An 11484-nucleotide genomic window follows, 5' to 3' on the forward strand; every position below is an offset into this window, starting at 1 on the left:
TGGTTTGGAATAAGATATGAAAGGTTATTTTGGTTCAGTATAGATAAACCTTTTTGAAATGCTTTGATGTTTTGAGAATTGAACGGTTCCTCTTTCAGAAAAGATTTCTGACTTTACTTTTATTTTAAACTGTTGTTTTTTAAAAGAGGCATAAGAGGGTTATTAATCACTGGTACGACTTATCTTCATGTATCCTATTACAGTAATTCCCAAAAACCCTCTACTGAGAACCCTTTCGAGGATGATGTTCTCACCCCCTACATTTTTCCCCTTTCAGGATTTGGGCGCAGAAGTTATGAAGAGTTTAATTATTTGTTATTGAGATGCTCTGTATTGCTTTAGATTATTATTTTTGTACCCTCGCCCTTATCTTGATATATTCTGTGAGAGGGATAGGAATTGTACTGGATAATATTTGTAATATTATTTATATATATGTATGTATATATATATGGATGTACTCTTTATATTTTTCTGTAAGTTGTATGGTATGTATGGACGTACGTTGTATGGCGAAAGTATTTTTGGGAATGGTATTGCGGTTTAAAGTTTTTAAACAGGCTCATATTTTAGTATTAAATAGTATAAGTGTCGTCGTAATATCCGAGCTATCAGAGTTGCGCAGCCGGAAGCGTGAGCTTTGGTAGTTAGGGTGTTACATCTAATTCTTGGACCGGAGCTTTTGACTAACATTACATGATTCCTGGAATTCTGATTGAGGGCTTTGGATTCATTACTTCCTTTTTCAAAAATATGTTTTCGAAAAATTTATTACAAAAATCCAAAAAAATTAATAAAATCATAAAAATAAAAAATATTTTGTGTTTCTTGTTTGAGTTTTGAGTCAATTTTTAAGTTTGGTGTCAATTGCATGTTTTAAAATTTTTTTGCATTTTTCGAAAATTCATGCATGTGTTCTTCAGGATCTTCAAGTTGTTCTTGACAAGTCTTCTTGTTTGATCTTTAAAATTTCTTGTTTTGTGTTTTTTGTTGTTTTTCATATGCATTTTTGCATTCATAGTGTCTAGGCATTCAAAATTTCTAAGTTTGGTGTCTTGCATATTTTCTTTGCATCAAAAATTTTTCAAAAATATGTTCTTGATGTTCATCATGATCTTCAAAAGTGTTCTTGGTGTTCATCTTGTCATTCATAGTGTTCTTGCATGCATCATAGGTTTTGATTCAAAAATTTTCATGTTTTGGGTCATTTTTATGTTTTTCTCTCTCATCATTAATTATTCAAAACTAAAAAAAATATCTTTTTCTTATTTTTCTCAAAATTTCGAAAATTTGAGTTGACTTAGTCAAAAATTTTAAAAACTTAGCTATTTCTTACAAGTCAAGTCAAATTTTCAAATTTAAAAATCTTATCTTTTCAAAATCTTTTTCGAAAATCAAATCTTTTTCATTTTCTTATTAATTTTCGAAAATATTTAAAAATATTTTTTTCAAAATCTTTTTCTTATCTCTATTTCAAAATTTCGAAAACTTTACTAACAATTAATGTGATTGATTCAAAAATTTGAAGTTTGTTACTTTCTTGTTAAGAAATGTTCAATCTTTAAATTCTAGAATCATATCTTTTAGTTTCTTGTTAGTCAAGTAATCAATTTTGATTTTAAAAATCAAATCTTTTTCAAAATATTTTTTCCATCATATCTTTTTAATTAAATCTTTTTCAATCATATCTTTTTATCTTTTTCAAAAATTTGATTTTAAAATGTCTTTTCCAACTTCTTATCTTTTCAAAATTGATTTTCAAATCTTCTTCAACTAACTAGTTGACTTTTTGTTTGTATTAACTATATCTTATCTTTTTCAAAATCACCTAACTACTTTCCTCTCTCTAATTTTCGAAAATTACCTCCCTCTTTTTCAAAATTATTTTAATTAACTAATTGTTTTAAATTTTAATTTTAATTTTATTTCTTCTCTTAATTTTTGAAAATCACTAACCCTTTTTCAAAATTTATTTTCGAATTCTCTCCCTCTTATCTCCTTCTATTTATTTATTTATTTACTAACACTTCTCTTCATCTCAAGAATCTGAACCTATCTTCACCCTTGTGTTTGGATTCTTACATTTTTCTTCTTCTATTCCCATCTTCTTCTACTAACATAAAGGAATCTCTCTACTGTGGTAAAGAGGATCCCTATTATTATTTTCTGTTGCCTTCTTTTTCATATGAGCAGGAGTAAGGACAAGAACATTCTTGTTGAAGCAGATCCTGAACCTGAAAGGACTCTGAAGAGGAAACTAAGAGAAGCTAAATTACAACAATCCAGAGATAACCTTACAGAAATTTTCGAAAAGAAAGAGGAGATGGCAGTCGAAAATAATAATGCAAGGAGGATACTTGGTGATTATACTACACCTACTTCCAAGTTTGATGGAAGAAGCATCTCAATCCCTGCCATTGGAGCAAACAATTTTGAGCTGAAACCTCAACTAGTTGCTCTAATGCAACAGGACTGCAAGTTCCATGGACTTCCATCAAAAGATCCTTACCAGTTTTTAACTGAGTTCTTGCAGATCTGTGAGACTGTTAAGACTAATGGAGTAGATCCTGAAGTCTACAGGCTCATGCTTTTCCCTTTTGCTGTAAGAGACAGAGCTAGAACATGGTTGGACTCACAGCCTAAAGATAGCCTGGACTCCTGGGATAAGCTGGTCACGGCCTTCTTGGCTAAGTTCTTTCCTCCTCAAAAGCTGAGCAAGCTTAGAGTGGATGTTCAGACCTTCAAATAAAAAGATGGTGAATTCCTCTATGAAGCTTGGGAAAGATACAAGCAGATGACCAAAAGGTGTCCTTCTGACATGGTTTCAGAGTGGACCATTCTGGATATATTCTATTATGGTATATCTGAGTTCTCTAAGATGTCACTGGACCATTCTGCAGGTGGATCCGTTCACCTAAAGAAAACACCTACAGAAGCTCAAGAACTTATTGACATGGTTGCAAATAACCAGTTCATGTACACTTCTGAGAGGAATTCCGTGAATTATGGGACGCCTCAGAGGAAGGGAGTTCTTGAAATTGATGCTCTAAATGCCATACTGGCTCAAAACAAAATGTTGACTCAGCAAGTCAACATGATTTCTCAAAGTCTGAATGGATGGCAAAATGCATCCAACAGTACTAAAGAGGCATCTTCTGTAGAAGAAGCTTATGATCCTGAGAACCCTGCAATGGCAGAGGTAAATTACATGGGTGAACCTTATGGAAACACCTATAATTCATCATGGAGAAATCATCCAAATTTCTCATGGAAGGATCAACGAAAGCCTCAACAAGGCTTTGATAATGGTGGAAGAAACAGGCTCAGCAATAGCAAGCCTTTTCCATCATCTTCTCAGTAACAGACAGAGAATTCTGAGCAAAGCACCTCTAGCTTAGCAAACATAGTCTCTGATCTGTCTAAGGCCATTTTAAGTTTCATGAGTGAAACAAGGTCCTCCATCAGAAATCTAGAGGCACAAGTGGGCCAGCTGAGTAAGAAAATCATTAAAACTCCTCCTAGTACTCTCCCAAGCAATACTGAAGAGAATCCAAAAAGAGAGTGCAAGGCCATTGACATAATCAACATGGCCGAATCTAGAGAGGAAGGAGAGGATGTGAATCCCAATGAGGAAGACCTCATGGGACGTCTCTCAAGCAAGAAGGAGTTCCCTATTGAGGACCCAAGGGAATTTGAAGGTCATATAGAGACCATAGAGATCCCATTAAACATCCTTCTGCCATTCATGAGCTCTGAAGACTATTTTTCCTCTAAAGAGGATGAAGATGTAACTGGAAAGCAAGTTGCTCAATATCTGGGAGCTATCATGAAGCTGAATGCCAAGTTGTTTGGTAATGAGACTTGGGTAGGTGAACCTCCCTTGCTCATTAGTGAACTAGATACATGGGTTCTGCAAACTTTACCTCAAAAGAGATAAGATCCTGGCAAATTCTTAATACCTTGTACCATAGGCACCATGACCTTTGAGAAGGCTCTGTGTGACCTAGGGTCAGGCATAAATCTTATGCCACTCTCTGTAATGGAGAAGCTGGGGATCATTGAGGTACAGCCTGCCATATTCTCATTACAAATGGCAGACAAGTCAGTAAGACAAGCTTATGGATTGGTAGAGGACGTGTTAGTGAAGGTTGAAGGCCTTTACATCCCTGCTGATTTCATAATCTTAGACACTAGGAAGGATGAGGATGAATGCATCATCCTTGGAAGACCTTTCCTAGCCACAGCAGGAGCTGTGATAGATGTTAACAGAGGAGAATTAGTCCTTCAATTGAATGGGGACTACATTGTGTTTAAGACCCAAGGGTGTTCTTCTGTATACATGGAGAGGAAGCATGAAAAGCTTCTCTCAATACAGAGTCAAACAAAGCCCCCACAATCAAACTCTAAGTTTGGTGTTGGGAGGCCACAGCCAAACTCTAAGTTTGGTATTGAATCCCCACATTCAAACTCTAAGTTTGGTGTTGGGAGTCTACAACATTAACCTGATCTCCTTTGAGGCTCCATGAGAGCCCACTATCAAGCTAGTGACATTAAAGGAGCGCTTATTGGAAGGCAACCCAATTTTTATTTATCTAATTTTATTTTTATTTTATTGTTCTTTTAAGTTTTATTAGGTTCATGATCATGTGGAGTCACAAAATAAATACTAAAATTAAAAACAGAATAAAAAACAGCAGAAGAAAAAGCACACCCTGGAAGAAGGGCTTACTAGCGTTTAAACGCCAGAAGGAGCATCTGGCTGGCGTTCAACGCCAGAACAGAGCATGGATCTGGCATTGATTGCCAGAAACTAGCAGCATCCTGGCGTTTAAATGCCAGGAATACACCCTGAGGAGAGCTGGCGCTGAACGCCAGAAACAAGCATGGAACTGGCGTTCAACGCCAGGAACAAGCATCAATCTGGCGTTGAACGCCAGGATTGCATGCAAAGGGCATTTTACACGCCTCATTGGTGCATGGATGTAAATTCTTGACACCTCAGGATCTGTGGACCCCACAGGATCATCTCAGGATTTGTGGACCCCACAGGATCCCTACCCACCTCAACTCACCTTCTCTCTTCTTCACACAATCCAATAACTCTCTTCCCCATTACCTCTTCACCACTCATCATCTCTTTCTCACCCAAACCCACCCTACATGGCTGAATACACACCTCTCTCCCTCTCCTCCATACCCTCTTCTTCTCCTCTTATTCTTTCTTCTTTTGCTCGAGGGCGAGCAACATTCTAAGTTTGGTGTGGTAAAAGCATAGCTTTTTTGTTTTTCCATAACTATTGATGGCACCTAAGTCAGAAAAACCTCAAGAAAGAGGAAAGGGAAAGCAATTACTTCCACCTCTGAGTCATGGGAGATGGAGAGATTCATCTCAAGGGTCCATAGCTCAGTAATAGAGCATTTGACTGCACATCAAGAGAGCCCCTCATCAAGAAATCCCTGAGATGCCTCAAGGGATATATTTTCCTCCACACAACTATTGGGAGCAACTAAAGATAGGAGCACCAAAATCACTAGGGATCAAGCAACAGAGGCAAAGAAGAGACATAAATGAGCTCAAAAAGCACCATTGGTCCTTCAAAAAGGCGCCACCCTCACTAAGGTGGACTCATTCCGTGTTATTATTTCTCTGTTTTTCGATTTTTATGCTTCATGTTTGTCTATGTTTGTGTCTTTATTACATGATCATTAGTATTTAGTAACTATGTCCTAAGGCTATGAATAATTCCATTAATCCTTCACCTCTCTTAAATGAAAAATATTTTTAATACAAAAAGAACAAGAAGTACATGAGTTTTGAATTTATCCTTGAATTTAATTTAATTATATTGATATGGTGACAATACTTTTTGTTTTCTGAATGAATGCTTAAACAGTGCATATTTTTATCTTGTTGTTTATGAATGTTAAAATTGTTGGCTCTTGAAAGAATGATGAACAAAGAGAAATGTTACTGATGATCTGAAAAATCATAAATTTGATTCTTGAAGCAAGAAAAAGCAGTGAATAGCAAAAGCTTGTGAAAAAAAAAAAGAGTGGCGAAAAAAATAGAAAGAAAAAGAAAAAGCAAGTAGAAAAAGCCAATAGCCCTTAAAACCAAAAGACAAGGGTAAAAAGGATCCAAGGCTTTGAGCATCAATGGATAGGAGGGCCCAAGGAAATAAAATCCAGGCCTAAGCGGCTAAATCAAGCTGTCCCCAACCATATGCTTGTGGCATGCAGGTCCAAGTGAAAAGCTTGAGACTGAGTGGTTAAAGTCATCATCCAAAGCAAAAAGAGTGTACTTAAGAGCTCTGGACACCTCTAACTGGGGACTTTAGCAAAGCTGAGTCACAATCTGAAAAGGTTCACCCAGTTATGTGTCTGTGGCATTTATGTATCCGGTGGTAATACTGGAAAACAAAATGCGCAATAACACTATCTAAAATTCTAAGTTCCCATAGATGCCAATCATTCTAAACTTTAAAGGATAAAGTGAGATGCCAAAACTATTCAGAAGCAAAAAGCTACAAGTCCCGCTCATCTAATTAGAACTAATATTCATTGATATATTCTGAGATTTATAGTATGTTCTCTTCTTTTTATCCTATTGATTTTCAATTACTTGGGGAAAGCAACAATTTAAGTTTGGTGTTGTGATGAGCGGATAATTTATACGCTTTTTGGTACTATTTTTAGGTAGATTTTAGTAGGATCTAGCTACTTTTAGGGATGTTTTCATTAGTTTTTATGCTAAATTCACATTTCTGGACTTTACTATGAGTTTGTGTGTTTTTCTGTAATTTCAGGTAATTTCTGGCTGAAATTGAAGGACCTGAGCAAAACTCTGATAAAAGGCTGACAAAGGACTGCTGATGCTGTTGGATTTTGACCTCCCTGCACTCGAAATGGATTTTCTAGAGCTATAGAACTCCAAATGATGTGCTCTCAACGGCTTGGAAAGTAGACATCTATAGATTTTTATCAATATATAATAGTTCATACTTTATTCGACATTAGACGATGCAAACTGGCGCTCAATGCCAGTTCCATGTTGCATTCTGGAGTCAAACGCCAGATACACGTCACGAACCAGAGTTGAACGCCAAAAATACGTTACAACGTGGCGTTCAACTCCAAGAGAAGCCTCTGCACGTGTAAAGCTTAAGCTCAGCCCAAGCACACACCAAGTGGGCCCTGGAAGTAGATTTCTGCATCAATTATTTACTTCTGTAAACCCTAGTTGCTAGTCTAGTATAAATAGGACATTTTGTTATTGTATTAGTCGTCCTTTGACCACATCTTTGGTCCTTCTCCCTATTTTCAAATTCATATCACATTTTGGGGGCTGGCCATTCGGCCATGCCTGGACTACCATCACTTATGTATTTTCAACGGTGGATTTTCTACACACCATAGATTAAGGGTGTGGAGCTCTGCTGTACCTCGAGTTTTAATGCAATTACTACTATTTTCTATTCAATTCAGTTTATTCCTATTCTAAGATATCCATTGCACTTCAACATGATAAATGTGATGATCCGTGACACTCATCATCATTCTCACCTATGAACGCGTGACTGACAACCACCTCTGTTCTACCTTACGCTGGGCGCATATCTCTTGGATTCCTTAATCAGAATCTTCGTGGTATAAGCTAGAATTGATGGTGGCATTCATGAGAATCTGAAAAGTCTAAACCTTGTCTGTGGTATTCCGAGTAGGATTCAGGGATTGAATGGCTGTGACGAGCTTCAAACTCGCGATTGTTGGGCGTGATGACAAACGCAAAAGAATCAATGGATTCTATTCCGACATGATCGAGAACCGACAGATGATTAGCCGTGCTGTGACAGAGTATTTAGACCATTTTCACTGAGAGGATGGGCTGTAGCCATTGACAACGGTGATGCCCTACATACAGCTTGCCATGGAAAGGAGTAAGAAGGATTGAAGGAAGGCAGTAGGAAAGCAGAGATCCAACAGGGACAAAGCATCTCCATACACTTATCTGAAATTCTCACCAATGATTTGCATAAGTATTTCTATCTTTATTTTCTGTTTATTTATTATTATTATTTGAAAATTCCATAACCATTTATTATCCACCTAACTGAGATTTACAAATGACCATAGCTTGCTTCATACCAACAATCTCCGTGGGATCGACCCTTACTCGCGTAAGGTTTATTACTTGGATGACCCAGTGCACTTGCTGGTTAGTTGTGCGAAGTTGTGAAGAAAGTGCTGAGTTATAAACGTGTATACCAAGTTGAATGCCATTATTAGAGATCACAATTTCGTGCACCAATGTGATAGAAGATATGATTTGTAAAAGATAAATATGATATGCAAGACATGCAATTTTTAAATTTCAAAAGATATGATGAGGATTTGAAAAAGATAAATCTGAATTTTGAAAAGATGATATGATGAGTTGAAAAAGATTTGAGAAGAAATTAAAAAGATTTGAAAAGAATTCAAAAAGATAGATGAGTTTTAAAAAAGATTTTTAAAGAGATTGAAGAAAAGTTAAGAAATGTGTTTAAGATTAAGATTCTTTTGAAATTAAATTTGAAAGATGAGAGTTTGTAACATGTTTATGCAAGAAATCATGAATTGAAACATGAAAAATGGAAAAAATTTGAATTGAAAACGAAATTACCTGCTCCCCACAATCCTGGTGTTAAACGCCCAGGAGATGCTTCCTTTGGGCGTTTAACACCCAGTCCTTGCTTGTTTTGGCGTTTATTGCCCAGCAGTTGCTTGTTTTGGGTGTTTAACGCCCACTTGCTGCTTCTTTCTGGCGTTAAACGCCAAAAACCTTTCTTACTGGTATTTTTGCGCTAGTGATGTCCTTTTCTCTGTGATTCCTCTGCTTTATGTTCTGAACCTTTATTTCTCTGTATCATTCACTGAAATGTATTATCTAATTTAGAATTAAAATTAAAAATAAAATAAACTCATGACTGGGTTGCCTCCCAGCAAGCGCTTCTTTACGGTCTTTAGCTGGACTATTACTGAGCTTCTAATCTAGTCTGCAACATCTGCAAATCACAGAGCTTCCTGAATAGCAAACAATTGCTCATTAGGAAAGGTTTCAGAGATCTCAGTAGGAGGGAGGGACGCTCCTGCTACTGGTTCTATCCGGACAGGTGATCAGCTACTTGATTTTCTGTCCCTTTTCTGTCTCTTATTTCTATATCAAACTCTTGCAGAAGCAACACCCATCTTACGAGCCTGGGTTTTGAATCCTACTTTGTGAGTAGATATTTAAGAGCAGCATGGTCAGTGTACACAATCACTTTTGATCCTACTAAATAAGATCTGAATTTGTCAATGGCATAAACCACTGCAAGCAATTCCTTTTATGTGGTTGTGCAGTTCTTCTGCGCATCATTTAGAATACGGCTGCCATAATAAATGACGCACAGAAGCTTATCATGCCTTTGTCCCAATACTGCACCAATGGCATGGTCACTGGCATCACACGTTAGTTCGAATGGTAATGCCCAGTTTGGTGCAGAAATGATTGGTGCTGTGACCAACTTAGCTTTCAGAGTCTCAAAGGCCTGCAAACACTCTTTGTCAAAGATAAATGGCGTATCAGCAGCCAGCAGATTACTCAGAGGTTTTGCGATTTTCGAAAAATCCTTAATAAACCTTCTATAGAATCCTGCATGCCCCAAAAAGCTTCTGATTGCCTTAACATTGGCAGGTGGTGGTAATTTTTCAATTACCTCTACCTTAGCTTGATCCACCTCTATTCCCTTGTTCGAAATTTTGTGCCCAAGGACAATTCCTTCAGTCACCATAAAGTGACATTTCTCCCAGTTTAAAACTAGGTTAGTCTCTTGGCACCTCTTTAGAACAAGTGCTAGATGGTCAAGACAGGAGCTGAATGAGTCTCCAAATACTGAAAACTCATCCATGAAGACTTCCAAAAATTTTTCTACCATATCAGAGAAAATAGAGAGTATGCACCTTTGAAAGGTTGCAGGTGCATTGCACAGACCAAATGGCATCCTTCTGTATGCAAATACTCCATATGGGAATGTGAATGCTGTTTTCTCTTGATCTTGGGGATCTACTGCAATTTGATTATAACCTGAATATCCATCTAGAAAGTAGTAGTAATCATAACCTGCTAGTCTTTCTAGCATCTGGTCTATGAATGGTAAAGGAAAATGATCCTTTCTAGTAGCTGTATTGAGCCTTCTGTAATCAATACACATACGCCACCCTGTAACTGTTCTTGTAGGAACCAGTTCATTTTTTTCATTATGAACCAGTGTCATGCCACCCTTCTTAGGGATGATTTGGACAGGGCTCACCCAGGGGCTATCAGAAATAGGATAAATAATCCCAGCCTCTAGTAATTTAGTGACCTCCTTCTGCACCACCTCCTTCATGGCTGGATTCAGCTGCCTCTGTGGTTGAACCACTGGCTTAGTGTCATCCTCTAATAGGACCTTGTGCATGCATCTGACTGGGCTAATGCCCTTAAGATCACTGATGGACCACCCAAGAGCTGTCTTGTGTGTCCTCAGCACTTGAATTAGTGCTTCCTCTTCCTATGGCTCTAAGGTAGAGCTTATGATTACAGGAAAAGTGTCACCTTCTCCCAGAAATGCATATTTCAGAGATGGTGGTAATGGTTTGAGCTCGAGTTTAAGAGGTTTCTCCTCTTCCTGAGGGATTTTCAGAGGTTCTATTATTCTCTCTGGTTCCTCCATATCGGGCTGAACATCTTTAAAGATATTCTCTAGCTCTGATTTGAGACTCTCAGTCATATTGACCTCTTCCACCAGAGAGTCAATAATATCAATGCTCATGCAGTCGTTTGGGGTGTCTGGATGCTGCATAGCTTTGACAACATTTAACTTAAACTCATCCTCATTGACTCTCAGGGTTAAGAGTTGCACTCTTGTGCTCCTCCATTTCCAGCACCACAAAGTCAGTGGAAAAGGTAAATGGTCCAACCTTGACAATCATGTCTTCAATCACGCCTGATGGGTATTTAATGGAGCCATCAGCAAGTTGGAGACATATCCAGGTTGGGTTGACCTCTTCAGTCAAACAAAGCTTTTTGATAGTGGATGCAAGTATTAGGTTGATACTTGCTCCAAGATCACATAAAGCCTTCTTGGTACAAGTGCCCTCTAATGTGTATGGTATCATGAAGCTTCTAGGATCTTTAAGCTTCTTTGGTAAGCTTTTCAGAATGACTGCACTGCATTCTTCAGTGAGGTAAACTTTTTCAATTTCTCTCCAATCCTTATTATGACTTAAGATCTCTTTCATGAACTTAGCATAAGAGGGTATTTGCTCAAGTGCCTCTACAAACGGAATCTTTATTTCAAGAGTCATGAGATAGTATGCAAAGTGGGCAAATTGCTTATCCTGTTCCGCTTGGCGGAGTTTCTGAGGATAAGTCATTTTGGCTTTGTATTCCTCAACCTTAGTTGCTGTAGGTTTATTTCCTAC

The 11484-nt window shown here is 37.6% G+C and overlaps 1 non-coding gene across 1 annotated transcript; it reads right to left on the reverse strand.

The window, feature by feature from the left end:
- Positions 1-2716: 2716 nt before the first annotated feature.
- LOC127747265 (small nucleolar RNA R71) lies at positions 2717-2825 on the reverse strand. The gene has a single exon (XR_008009067.1). It is a non-coding gene; the product is annotated as a small nucleolar RNA R71 (small nucleolar RNA).
- Between the last annotated feature and the right edge of the window lie 8659 nt (positions 2826-11484).

The sequence above is a fragment of the Arachis duranensis genome, chromosome 4 (genome assembly GCF_000817695.3).
Source record: "Arachis duranensis cultivar V14167 chromosome 4, aradu.V14167.gnm2.J7QH, whole genome shotgun sequence".
In the NCBI taxonomy this organism is placed as follows: Eukaryota; Viridiplantae; Streptophyta; class Magnoliopsida; order Fabales; family Fabaceae; genus Arachis; species Arachis duranensis.